The following is a 13,403-nucleotide window of genomic DNA, read 5'->3' as shown; positions in this document are numbered from 1 at the left end:
GGTTGGCTTGGGCGCCACTTGGTCTCGGCCTATTAGCGTTCTCACTAAGACCTCTGCTCTCGTGGGTAGAAGAAAGCCGCTGCTGTTTCAGGAAGGAAGGTGTCGTACAGAGAGGTGAGCTCTTGAGCGTGTTGACTTAGGTTAAGATGACGTAAAAAATGATGTTCCCCCTTAACTTTATGAATGTTTTGGAAGCGCATTTAAACAATGTAAGCCATTAAAAAAAGATTTTATTTCAGAGAAATTGAGAGCGCGAGCACAAGCAGGCAGAGCTGCAGGCAGAGGGAAAGGGAGAGGGAGAAGCAGGTTCCCCGCTGGGCAAGGAGCCTGATGCTGTGCTCTATCCTAGGACGCTGGGATCATGACCCAAGCCCGAGGCACTTAAAAGAGTGAGCCACCCAAGCGCCAGTGTCTTTTTAAGAGGGTCTGAAAATTAATTCTTCATAGAATTACTAGGTCCACTATGTGGAAATAAACGAAGACCAACCAAATAAGGTCAAAGGCTTTTTATTCAGAGCTTGCTATATAGCAAGGGGGTCAGCTGCAGACACTTGGGTTCTAGCAGAGAGTCAAAGGCAGGCAGAGGAATCGGTAAGTTATATACTGGGTGAACAGGAGGTTTCAGGTGTACCTAGATTCAAGGCTGTTTACATGGGAAAGCCGTAGCTGGGCTAACTGGCATAGGGGCATTCTGTGTGATTGGTTAGGAGCGCTAATTTGGCTTTCTCTGATTGGTCCTAAATTGGAAGTAACCACAAAATCTAGGGAAGCTGATATTTATTAATCAAGTCCTGGCCATTTGGGGTTATGGTCTGGCTCCCTGAAATATCACTAGAGACAATGGTCTGACTTTTGCAAGTCTGACCTATAAGCAGACTGACTTCCTGAGCTGTTTATTATGGATAAGGGGGTTGGCTTCTAAAGGTTGTAGGTTGGAGTTCTGTTTTGTTTTTGTTTGTAAGTAAACTCTACACCCAACATTGGGCTGAACTCACAACCCTGAGTTGCATGCCCTGTGAGCTGAGCCTGCCAGCAGCCCTCAGAGTTCTGTTTTTGTATATGGTCTGGCCACGGTTTGTATATTCAGTCTCTCAAATAGAACACCCAGGAATGCTAAAATCTGAATTATAGAAATCTTGCAGAATCACGGAGAGATTTCCGAGTATAAAAGGAGGCTGTTTGCTGCTAATGTGCAGATCTGCCCATCACTCTAACCTGGTAAAGATAAACCTCATTGCAAATGTGGACTGGGGTGGACAGTCTATAATCACAAAGATATCATGTCACTCGAAAACCATCATTTTCATGAATTTTATGTTTGCAGTAACAGTAAGAGAGTAGGGAGAGAACAGAGTCTCTAGGAAGTTATTATTAGCTTAATCTCAAAAATGGTCAGGGTCTCTCAGCTCCTCTGGGCAAACTGGTCAAAATTGGGCTCTGGGAAGATCATGCTTATTTGAATATTCCTTGAAATCTGGTTTCCTGCACAGATCTTCGTTGATATTCACAATCCATAGGCATCTTGTGTTGGGTAGCATGAATTTCATAACTGAGAATGTCTTCACTCTAATAATGATGACAAGAGTGCCCTAGAGAGTGCTCTTTTGCGTAACCATATCCCTCTGGACTGTTTAATGGAGGTTTCTCAGTTTTCTCATTGCTGCATTTAGGAACTGCCTTTTTTTTTTTTTTTTTAAGATTTTATTTATTTCAGACACAGAGAGAAAGTGAGAGAGAGCATGAGCGTGGGTGGGGAGGGGCAGGAGAGGGAGAAGCAGACTTCCCGATGAGCAGGAAGTCCAACATGGGGCTTGATTCCAGGACTGTGGGATCATGACCTGAGCTGAAGTCAGATGCTCAACTGACTGAGGCACCCAGATGCCCCAGAACTGACTTCTTTGGGATATTTGGGAATCCGTTTTGAATTTCAGGACCGCTAAGGAGGGCAACTCCTGAAGGAGTGAAGATGAAAGGGGGAGAAAGCAAAGGAAGTTATATTTTTTGAGTTCCTACTGTATGCTCGATTTATTTAACATTAGTTTTCTCATCAGGAAAAAGGGAATAATAATAGCTAATGTTTATATAGCATTTGCTGTGCTGTCAGGTACCCTTTTGAGAATTTATTCTTCCACTTTCTACCTGTCAAAATGGCTAAAATAAAAACAAACAAACCAAGAAATAACAGGTATTGGTGAGGATGTAGAGAAAAAAGAACCCTCATGGAGGGAAATGTAAATTGGTGCAGCTACTGTGGAAAATAGTATGGAGTTTCCTCAATAAATTAAAAATAAAAATATCATATGATTCAGTAATTCCACTACTGGCTATTTACCCAAAGAAGATGAAAGCACTGGGGTGCCTGGGTGACTCAGTTGGTTAGGTATCTGCCTTTGGCTTGGGTCATGATCTCAGGGTCTTGGGATCAAGCCCCACATTGGGCACCCTGCTCAGTGGGGCATCTGCTTTTCCCTCTCCTTATGTGCTCTCTCTCTCTGTGTTCTCTCTCTCTCAAATAAATAAAATCTTTATAAAAATTAAAAAAAAAGAAAATGGAAGCACTAATTAAAAAAGATATGTGCACCCTTGTGTTTATTGTAGCATTATTTACAGTAGCAAAGATATGTAGGCAACCCAAATATCCACCAATTGATGAATGGGCAACGACGTGATATATAAATATATATATTTATATAAATATATATGTACATATAAATAAAAAAACACTATGGAATATTACTCAGCCGTAACAGAGAATGAGATCTGGCCATTTGCAACAACATGAATGGACTTAGAGAGTATTATGCTAGGTGAAATAAGTGAGACAGAGAAAAACAGATAGATATCTTACGATTTCACTCATATGTGGAATCTAAGAAATAAAGACAAACAAAAAACCCAGACTCTTAAATACAGAGAACAAAATTGTGGTTGTTGGCGGTGACATGAAATGTAAATGAAAAGTAAATGAAAAAAAAAAAAGTAGGGGCGCCTGGGTAGCTCAGTGGGTTAAAGCCTCTGCATCCAGCTCGGGTCATGATCTCAGGGTCCAGGGATTGAGCCCCGCATCGGGTTCTCTGCTCAGAAGGGAGCCTGCTCCCCTTCTCTCTCTGCCTGCCTCTCTGCCTACTTGTGATCTCTGTCTGTCAAATAAATAAATAAATAAATCTTAAAAAAATAAAAGTAAATGAAAAGTACAGCATAGGGAATATACTCAATAAGATTGTAATAACACTGGTGACAGATGGTGACAAGACTTACCATGGTAAACCCTGAGTAATGTATAGAATTGTTAAAAAAAAAAAAAGAATTTTGGGGGACACATGGGTGGCTCAGTCCATTGAGCATCCAACTGTTGATCTCAGCTCGGGTTTTAATCTCAGGGTCGTGAGTTCAGGCCCCATGTTGGGCTCTGTGGTAGGCGTGGATCCTACTTAAAAAAAATTTATCCCTCGGGGCGCCTGGGTGGCTCAGTTGGTTGGGCAACTGCCTTCGGCTCAGGTCACAGTCCCGGAGTCCCGGGATCGAGTCCCGCATCAGGTTCCTAGCTCCATGGGGAGTCTGCTTCTCCCTCTGACCTTCTCACTTCTCATGCTCTCTCTCACTGTCTCTCTCTCAACTAACTAAATAAAAATCTTTAAGGGGCGCCTGGGTGGCTCAGTGGGTTGAGCCTCTTCCTTCTGCTCAGGTCATGATCCCAAGGTCCTGGGATCAAGCCCCGCATCGGGCTCTCTGCTCAGCGGGGAGCCTGCTTCCCCTCCCCCTCTGCCTGCCTCTCTGTCTACTTGTGATCTCTCTCCCTCTATCAAATAAATAAATTGGGGCACCTGGGTGGCTCAGTGGGTTGAGCCGCTGCCTTCGGCTCGGGTCATGATCTCAGGGTCCTGGGATCGAGTCCCGCATCGGGATCTCTGCTCAGCAGGGAGCCTGCTTCCCTCTCTCTCTCTCTGCCTGCCTCTCTGACTACTTGACTACTATTTATCCTATATGTGGAGAATTTAAATACTTTGTCCAAGGTCACACCAGCTAGTAAGTCTCTACAGTTAACCCCTAAGCTACATGCTGTGTTTCTCCAAGCGGTTGTCATGAGAATTAAATGAGGTAAAGTGAGAGGTCCCTAGCACAGTTCACAGGCCACAAGCACACTGTGGCAGTAAGCTATAGAATTCTGTACAAATGCTCTGGTATGGAGGCTGTTATCCTACGTGCCACTGGGAGGCAGTATTGCCATTCAGCTTTCATCCACCTGGGTGCAAAACCCCTTTGTCCCTCAAGCCTTATACTGTATGTCATCCTCTTTACATTGCCTATATACATCTACTGTCATCCTCTTTGGGTAATCCATCAGTCCTAGGTCTCCCCAAGTTTTTTGCAGACTTGGATACTTACCTCATGGACTTCCCTTCCAGTTCAAACTCCTATTGTTATTCTGGATGTTTTTAGCATGTAAAAGGTGATCCATATGATAGATCCACAGATAGTTAATGAACATTTATGTTGGGCACTTAGCTAGGTTCTGGGGAGGAAAAAAAAATAAAGACATGGTTTCTGTTTTTGAGAAAGTTATAACCTAGTTGGAGCAATGGACACAAATCAAAAAGTGAAAAAAAAGGGTTATAGATGCATTTATAACCAGCTGTCTTTTGGCATCATTTTCCTTAAGACTTGGGTAAGATTGGTACAGGAAGCACAGCCACAAAATAGTAAATGGCATGGCACTTTCCGGAAATTGCTAATAGTTCCACATGGACAGAGCTCCGACTTGAAGGGAAGGCCTGGGAGAGATGGGGCTAAGGGGCAAGCCATGGCCAGAGCATTGCATGCCAAGCTAAGGAGTGTGGAAATAAAAATTATTCATCTTCCATTTTATTCCGCTTTGGTTAAAATTAAGATAAAATATTGATCATATCAGTATTTGATGAGACGTCTTGGGAGTAAATAATCTTGTTGAAACAAGTAAGTAGGAAATTTAAAATACTTCTCTGCTAGTTGTTTTCCTCTTTTTAAAAAAGATTTTTATTTATTTGTTTGGCAGACAGAGAGCACAAGCAGGCAGAGAGGCAGAGAGAGAGGAAGGGAAGCAGGCTCCCTGCTGAGCAGGGGTAGGGGGCTTGATTCCAGGACCCTGGGATCATGACCTGAGCTGAAGGCAGAGGCTTTAACCCACTGAGCCACCCAGGCGCCCCGACCCTATGTATTTCTTTCGTAGTTCCCATCAATATGTAATGATGTATTTATTTGTGGGAATATATATTTAATGTCTATCTTTCCTGCTAAGACAAAGATTTCAAATATCATGTCTACTTTACTCACCTCTGCTATGTCCAGTAACTTGATAGGACCTAGTGCATAGTTGGGACTCTGTTTATGGAAGATATGGGTGAAACCAGGTGGGAGATGTCCGGCAGGTAGTTGGATCTGAGGAGCTGGATCTCAGGAATGATCTGGACTAAAGACAGAGATTTGCAAGTCATTAGCACTCAGATCAGGGTGGAAGCTGGTGATGACTGAGGATATAGACAGTCAGAAGAGAAGAAAGACTAGGATAGAACTCTTAAAAGATACTGACTTTAAAAACTGGGGAGAGAAAGGGGAGCTAGCAAAGGACAGTGTAAATGAATAGGAGTATAAACAGAAGAAGAGCTGGGAAGGGTCATTTCATAAGTGCCAAGGCGGGAGAGTTGTGAAAGGATGCTGATACCAGTTCCAGTGTGGGTGGAGAGTGTTTCCCACATATCCGAACCAATTCTTCAAACACTAGCTGGGTGTCCTACAATTCAACTTGATTCTGACATTAGCTACCTGGAGACAGCCTCAGATTCCATAGGTTAAGGATTCAACCACACAAGACTGCCCCGCTTCAGATGGTGATCGTAAGCCCAGCTTGTCACCTGTGCTTCTGACCAACTGGCTACAAACTAGAGTGTCCCACACATCGCTCCTTGGGTTGGATTACTTTTCTAGAACTGCTCACAGACCTCAGGAAGCCCATTTACTCAGTAGATTACCAATTTTTACAAAGGAAGTGAAACAACCACCAGATGAGGAGATACAAAAGGCAAGGTGTATGAGAAAGGGCTTGGAGCTTCCAAGCTCTCTCCAGATTCTTCCTGAATCTAATCTACATGTGTTCACCAACCTGGAAGCTCTCTGAACCTTGCCCTTTTGGGTTTTATGGTGGCTTTATTACATAGGCACAATAGAGTAAATCATTGGCCATTGGTGATTAAACTATCTCTAGCCCCTCTTTCTCCCTGAGGTCTGGGGTGGGACTGAAAATTCCAACTTCTGTTCCTAGTTGGTTTCCCTGGCAGCCAATGAAGTGCTTTCCAAAAATCACCTCATTAACATAAGCCCAGTTGTGGTAGAAAGGGGCTCGTTAGGAATAACAGTACATCATTTTACCTTCATGGGTCTGAAGTGATTTCAGGGACTGAGGACAAAAGGCCAAAAATTATAAGGAAAGATGCTCCTGTTGCTTTTTTTCTTTTCTTTTCTTTTTTAAGATTTTATTTATGTATTTTTCAGAGAGAGAGAGAGAGAGAGTGAGTACAAGCAGGGGTAGCAGCAGACAGAGGGAGAAGCAGGCTTCCTGTTGAGCAAGGAGCCTGATGCTGGACTCAATCCCAGGACCCTGGGATCATGACCTAAGCTGAAGGCAGACGCTTAACCAACTGAGCTACCCAGGCATTCTTTCCATTGCTCTTTATCCCTCAGGCAGTTCCAAGGGCTTTGGGAGCTGAGAGCCAGAAACATGGACAAAGACCAAACATACATGAAAAATAAATATTCGGTCATCTGAAAGACCAAATATATATTCCTTAGAATTCACAATATTGCATGCTGATATATGCTACATTATGGATGAACCTTGAAAACGTTATGTTAAACAAAAGGAGTCAGTCTTAAAAGGCCTCATATTGTGGGATTCCATGTATGTGAAATGTCCAGAAGAAGCAAATCCAGAGACATGGAAGTAGATAAGAGGTTGCCTAGGGCTAGAGAAGGGAAGAGTGGTGACTGCTAAGGAGTACAGGGTTTCTTTTTGGGGTGAAGAAAGTGTTCTGAAACGAGATACCCTGTGAATATACTAAAATGCAGTGAACTGTATACTTTGAAAGGGTTAATTGTTTGGTGTGTGAACCGTGTCAGTAAAGGTGTCTGACTCCATGAAGGCTGAGATCCCAGGTTTGTGCATCTGATCTCAGATTGGCAGTCTGGGTGGGCTCTGCTTAAATTAGCTGACCTCCTTACTCCATACTCCAGCAGGGGTTTCATATTTTAGTATTCCAACTTAAATCAGAGGATGGGGGCCGAAGGTGTGGAAATTTCTCTGGTTGGCCAGGACAGCTCTTTTCTTTCTGCTTTTTATTTTATTATAACAGGTCTGGTTCTTCAGCTGAGCAAGGATGACATGGGTGAGGATTGTGAACTTGGTCCAAGGGCATGTAGTGCCCACCCCTTACCACAAGAGGGAGATGTTGTGCAAGCAGGGCAGAAGGTGCTGCGCCACACCCCCCAGCATTCCCTTCTCTGGCCCCGGCCCCCAGATTCATGAAGTCCTTTCTAGCCTCTAGGACTGGACTTTGCCTGAGCTGGTAGTGTGTGTGTGTTGGGTTGAGGACAGGGAGGAGATAAGGTCTGTATGGAGAGAGGTCTTGGTAATGATTTTTTTTATTTTCTCAAAAGATCTTTCAGCTTTGATTCCTGAAAGAAATTTCATCACCATTGTTTCTTCTGCTTTTTAAATCTGCACTCCTTTGGAGTTTGTGAAAGTATGGGAAACTTGGGAAAGTTTGGGAGTGATTTTATCCTTGCAAATAAGATCCCCTGGGTAGGGGCGCCTGGGTGGCTCAGTGGATTAAGCCGCTGCCTTCGGCTCAGGTCATGATCTCAGTGTCCTGGGATCAAGCCCCGCATCGGGCTCTTTGCTCAGCGGGAGCCTGCTTCTCTCTCTCTCTCTCTGCCTGACTCTCCACCTACTTGTGATTTCTCTCTCTGTCAAATAAATAAATAAAATCTTTAAAAAAAAAAAAAAAAAAGATCCCCTGGGTATGCCTATAAATTGAGATTCTTGACGTTGGGGAAAATCAGCTCTCTGTAGTTCATGCTGATAGCTGTGGGGTAAGTTCGTGAAACTGTGGGTAAGCAAAAGGAGGCTTCTTTAATTAAGTCATGAGAATTGTGTTGCTGAAGCTTGGTAGTCTCATTTGGGTCTTGCCCTAAACTGACCCCCACCAATACCACCCCCCTCCTGTGGCTGGCAAGCTCTTTGCAGTGGCAGTGGTGAAAACATTTTTTTTCTTTTTCTTTTTTACTCACTTGGCCACTGAACACAGTTTAATAGTCCCATTATTCCTTCCCACTTGTTAAATTTCTAATTCTGTGGCGAACAAAGAAATAAAATTCCAAAGGCGGTTAAATAAGAAATGTTTGAAATCTGACATATAGTCAGTCCCAAACAGGAATTCCTCAGGTAACATTTTTCCTTTCTCTTTGTGGAATCTTATATGCTGATAGGAGATAAAGTGTGATATAACCAAAAACTGTCCGCACAAGGCAGCAGTTGCTGGAGTATTCGCTTATTTTTCCCCACTTTGCAGAGGTGAAGTCAGTTGTTGGAATGAGGCTGAGATTGGAGAATCTGTTAAGTTTTATTCTTGGACAGATGCAGCATCTTCAAAAAGAGTTTGAGGTAACCTAAAGTAAAAGACACATAGACATTAAGGATAATAAAATGCAAATTGAGTGCTTGCTTTGGCAGCACATATACTAAAATTGGAACGATAGAGAAGATTAGCTTGGCCTCTGTGCAAGGATGGCATGCAAATTCATGAAGTGTTCCATATTTAAAAAAATAAATAAAATGCAAATGGAGTACAAAAAGAAAAAGAAAAAAGAAAATCAAAGTGATAGAAGAGCAAAGAAAAATGCTGTCTACAAAGCCTAAGAGAATTACTCTGATTGAACATTAAATTTGGCTTTGAATTTGTAAGATAATATGAAGAACTTTTTAAGTGTTTTTTAAAAACATTTTATTTATTTATTTGACAGAGAGATGGTGAGAAAGGGAACACAAGCAGGGGAGGTGGCAGAGGGAGAAGCAGGCTTCCTGCTGAGCAGGGAGCCAGATACGAGGCTCCAGTCCAGGACCCTGAGATCATGACCTGAGCCGAAGGCTGATGCAAACGACTGGGCCACCCAGGCCCAGAACTAGGTAATTTAAAAATAATCAGTAGCAGAGCGCCTGGGTGGCTCAGTCAGTTAAGCATCTGCTTTTGGTAGGTTATGATTCCAGAGTCCTGTGTTTGAGCCCCACGTCCAGCTCCCTGCTCACCGGGGAGCCTGCTTCTCCCTCTCTCTCTACTTTCCTGCTCCTGCTCTCTCACTTGCTCTGTCTGAAATAAATAGATAAAATCTTTAAAAAAAAAATCAGTAGCATACTATTTACTTAGATGAAGTCTCAAAAAAGAAAAAAAAAAGAAAGATAAAATCTCAGGATTTATTTATTTATTTAAAAAGATTTCCTTTATTCATTTGAGACAGATGCAGAGAGAGAGCGTGAGCAGGGGGAGAGACAGAGGAAGAGGGAGAAACAGACTCCCTGTTGAGCATGGAGCCTGATGTGGGGCTCGATCCCAGAACCCAGAGATCATGACCTGAGCTGAAGGCAGACATTTAACCATCTGAGCCACCCAGGAGCCCCATGACAGGATTTATTGTGTGGAGTCTTGCACAGTGTATGGATTCATATTGTTCTTGATTAGAATTTCATAAGCAAATGCAGAGTTTTTCAGACAATTTTTCTTCTTTTTTTTAATCAAAGATCTATTTTTCTTTTTCTTTTTTTTCTTCTTCTTTTTCTAATTTGAGTCAAACACATATAAATCTTAAGTGAACAGTTCAGTGAATTTTCACAAAATTAATACTTACATTGCAATCACACAGGTCAAGAAATAGAACATTACCAGTACCACAGACAACCTTCTAATACCTCCCTGGGTCTTTGACCCCGCCTACCTCCCCAAGGGTAACCACCAATCTGATTTGTAGCAACATAGATCAGTTTTGCCTCTTTGTAACTCTGTATAGGTGGAATCTACACAAAGTTCTTTTGTGTCATAATATTATGTTTGTGAGATTCATACATCCAGTTGTGTGTAGGTGTAGTTCATTTTTGTTACTGTATAGCGTTACATTGTGTGCACACATTTCAACTTCTTTATTTATTCAACTGTTGTGTATTTGGGCTGTTTTCAGCTTTTTGGTGCTGATACAAATACATCTTATGATGCACATGTGCACATATTTTGTCGTTGTTATATATCTAAAAGTAGAATCAATTATTTTAAGGAAGGTGGGTTTTTATCTTTGGTAGATAAGGACAAACCATTTTTCAAATTGATTGACTCAATTAACTCTTTCAGTGTACATGCTAGATTGTTCCATATTCTTGCCAGCACTTGACATTGCCAACCATTTTTCAGTTAAAACATAATGGTGGGTGCCTAGTGGCATCTGATTATGATGAATGATTACTGACTTGAGTACCACCTGTATGTCCAATATGGGAACAAAGAGTGTTGTGGTGGATCGGTCCATGAATTGTGCTGAGTATATATATATATATATATATAATTTTATTTATTCGAGAGAGAGAGCATGTGAGCATAGTAGGGAGGGGCAGAGGATTTTTGTTTTTTAAAGATTATTTATTTATTTATTTGAGAGAGAGAGAGAGAGCATGCATGAGAAGAGGGAGGGGCAGAGGTAGAGGGAGAAGGAGGTTTCTGTTGAGCAAGGAGCCTGATGCGGGGCTTGATCCCAGGACCCAGGATCATGACCTGAGCCAAAGGCAGATGCTTAACTGACTGAGTCACCCAGGTCCTCCCCCTACCCATGTGCTGATCATAGACTAGCTCTTAGGATCAGTGATGAGACTATAGGAGTCTATAGACAAACTCAGGTCTGAAGATTTGAAAAGAGGGAATAAAGGCTATTCCTTATTTTGCAATGCACTATACTGCAGAGAGATGGGTCCTCTGCTTGAGACTGAAGAAAGTCAGGGTGAATTAGCATTGCCCAGTATGCTGACAAAGAGCTGGTAGAAGTGATGAAGGATGTTGCCATGCATGGAGTTTGACTTCTGAACGCGCCAGATAGTTTGAGTTCTCATGATGAAATTTCCTTCTGTTATAGCCTGCAGGAAGAGGTAAGGCTCATAGAGAAAGGCCTAGAATGGCACTGATAAAACAACGACCACCAAAATAATGCTAATAGTATCTAATAATTTTATAGTGTTTTATGTATGTTAACTCATTTAACTTTCTTAACAAATCACCGAGGTGTTCTTTTCCCATTTAAAGATGAGCTCCCAGGTACAGAGAGGTTAATTCACTTACCCAAGGCCACACTACAAGTAAGTGATAAATCAAGTCTGAATTTGAACCCAGGTAATCTGGCCTCCGAATCCAGGCTCAGGAATTGATGCTATCCACTGAATTAGGGTTGGGAGCAGGGGAACTCATGCAGACAGATTCTTGGAAAGGAAGAAAAGGAAAAGTAGGCAGGAGTTAGCCGGGTAGTCTCACTGGTATCAACTAACAGGCTCCCAAAAACGTGTTCTGACAAACGGAATACATTTGCACTGTTGATGAAGGGGAAAACCGTGGAAGCCTGAAACATCTCCAGGTTTGGATATTAGAGTCTTCAGCACACAGCAAGCACAATGGCTGAGTAGGGAAGGCCAGTTTAGCAGAGAGAGCCTAACATTGAGGATTGCCAGTCTTTCCTCCTTCTCACACCTGTGTCAGGTGTTTATGATTGCTCTACTGAGGGATAGATGATAAATATCATAGCTAGTTTCTTTTGGGTTTCCTGGTTGTAGAGAAACCAATCAGGGACAGTAGTTCATATATTATGATACTAAATCATATTATATATGATTTATATTTCTAATACCCATGCCAGTGGCTAGGGACCCTGTATTTGCCCCAGATTCCGAGACAACCAGAGAGGTCAATTCCTGGGGCTCCAAAAGGGCCCTGTCACTGAGACCTGGGCTGGAGGGTGGGATCTGGAGACTGATAATGGGGAGGGAGGAACAAAGGAGGGACACCCTAGTGGGTGCTTAGGTGGAGATTAAACCATCTTCACTTCCTCTTGGAGCCCCTAGACGTGTTCCACTTCCCTACACCCCTTTATACCTTTGTTTCCTATTCCCGTAGCTTCTCCTTTTCCCCTTGTACTTACATTGCCCCATCCACAAATATAAATAACCTTCCCTTGGAAAAGAGCTCACTCTAAATGGGGAAAGGAGGAAGGAAATCTCAGGCTGGGAAATGGCCAGATGACCTGTGTAGTTCATGGAGATAATCTCAGGACCAAGTCTCCAAAGGCAGAATGGGCCAATGACTGCACTGTTGGTAAAGAAAAGGCTCTGTAGGTGTTTCCTACAGAGTCATGTTTGGACTTAAGTATCTCCTGCCCAAGGAGGTAGCTCAGTGAAGATACTTCCTAAGCAGAACCCAGCCCTCAGTACCGCTTATCTCCCTGAAACTTCTTCCAGGCTTTCCCTTTTCTCCTTCCAGTCTCCTTCAGGTTGTTCCCCATTCTTGCCAGCATTTATTATTTCTTGTCTTTTCTGGCTCCTATATGTACGTTGACTGTATATGTGGGTTTGTTTCTAGGCTCTTGATTCTGTTCCCTTGGGGTGTGGGTGTGTGTGTGTTTATGCCAGTAACATACTTCTTTAATTATTATAGCTGTGTAGTATAGTTTGAAATCAGGATGTGTGATGCCTCCAGCTTTGTTGTTCTTTCTTGGTATTAAATTGACTATTTAGGGTCTCTTGTGCTTCCCTAAGAATGTTAGGGTTGTTTTTTCTACTTCATGAAAAATGCCATTGGAATTTTGATAGGATTGCATTTGAGCTGCAGGTGGCTCTGGGTAGTATGAACATTTAACAATATGCGTCCTTTTTAAAAAACATTTTTTGATTTAAGTAATCTCTGCACCCAATGTGGGGTTTATACTCCTGACCCAGAGACCAAGAGTTGCATGCTCTTCCAACTGAGCCCTGATAATATTAATTCTTCTGATCCATAAACATGCGATATCTTTCCATTTATTTGTGTATTCTACTATTTTTTTCATCAAAGTCTTATAGCTTTCATTGTACAGATCTTTCACCTCTTTGGTTAAATTTATTCCTAAGTATTTTGTTGTCTTTGATGCTACTGTAAGTGGGTTTGCTTTCTTTATTTCTTTTTCAGGTAGTTCATTATTATTATATTGAAATGCAACTGATTTTTGTAGGTTGATTTTTTAATGCTGCAGTTTTACTGAATTTGTTTATTCCAAGGGTTTCTTGGTGGAATCTAGGATTTTCTTTCTTTTTTTCCCCT

At 42.2% G+C, this 13,403-nt stretch overlaps 1 protein-coding gene and 1 non-coding gene across 3 annotated transcripts in view; both read left to right on the top strand.

Annotated features, from left to right (window-relative positions):
* The first annotated feature begins 5 nt into the window (after positions 1-5).
* Positions 6-13,403, top strand: part of HSD17B6 (hydroxysteroid 17-beta dehydrogenase 6) — a 35,899-nt gene continuing 22,501 nt past the window's right edge. Inside the window, exon 1 of one of the 2 annotated variants that reach the window (XM_059184899.1) lies at positions 6-114. The gene's annotated coding sequence lies outside the window, so the exon portion shown is untranslated. The remainder of the gene's footprint in view (positions 115-13,403) is intronic. The other variant, XM_059184900.1, reaches the window with a different exon arrangement.
* On the top strand, positions 8,746-8,850 carry LOC131839983 (U6 spliceosomal RNA). Its single transcript, XR_009357103.1, has one exon. It is a non-coding gene; the product is annotated as a U6 spliceosomal RNA (small nuclear RNA).

Source organism: Mustela lutreola, chromosome 8 (genome assembly GCF_030435805.1).
Source record: "Mustela lutreola isolate mMusLut2 chromosome 8, mMusLut2.pri, whole genome shotgun sequence".
In the NCBI taxonomy this organism is placed as follows: domain Eukaryota; kingdom Metazoa; phylum Chordata; class Mammalia; order Carnivora; family Mustelidae; genus Mustela; species Mustela lutreola.
The sequence above is the reverse complement of the archived record's forward strand: the minus strand, read 5'-3'. Positions and strand labels throughout refer to the sequence as shown.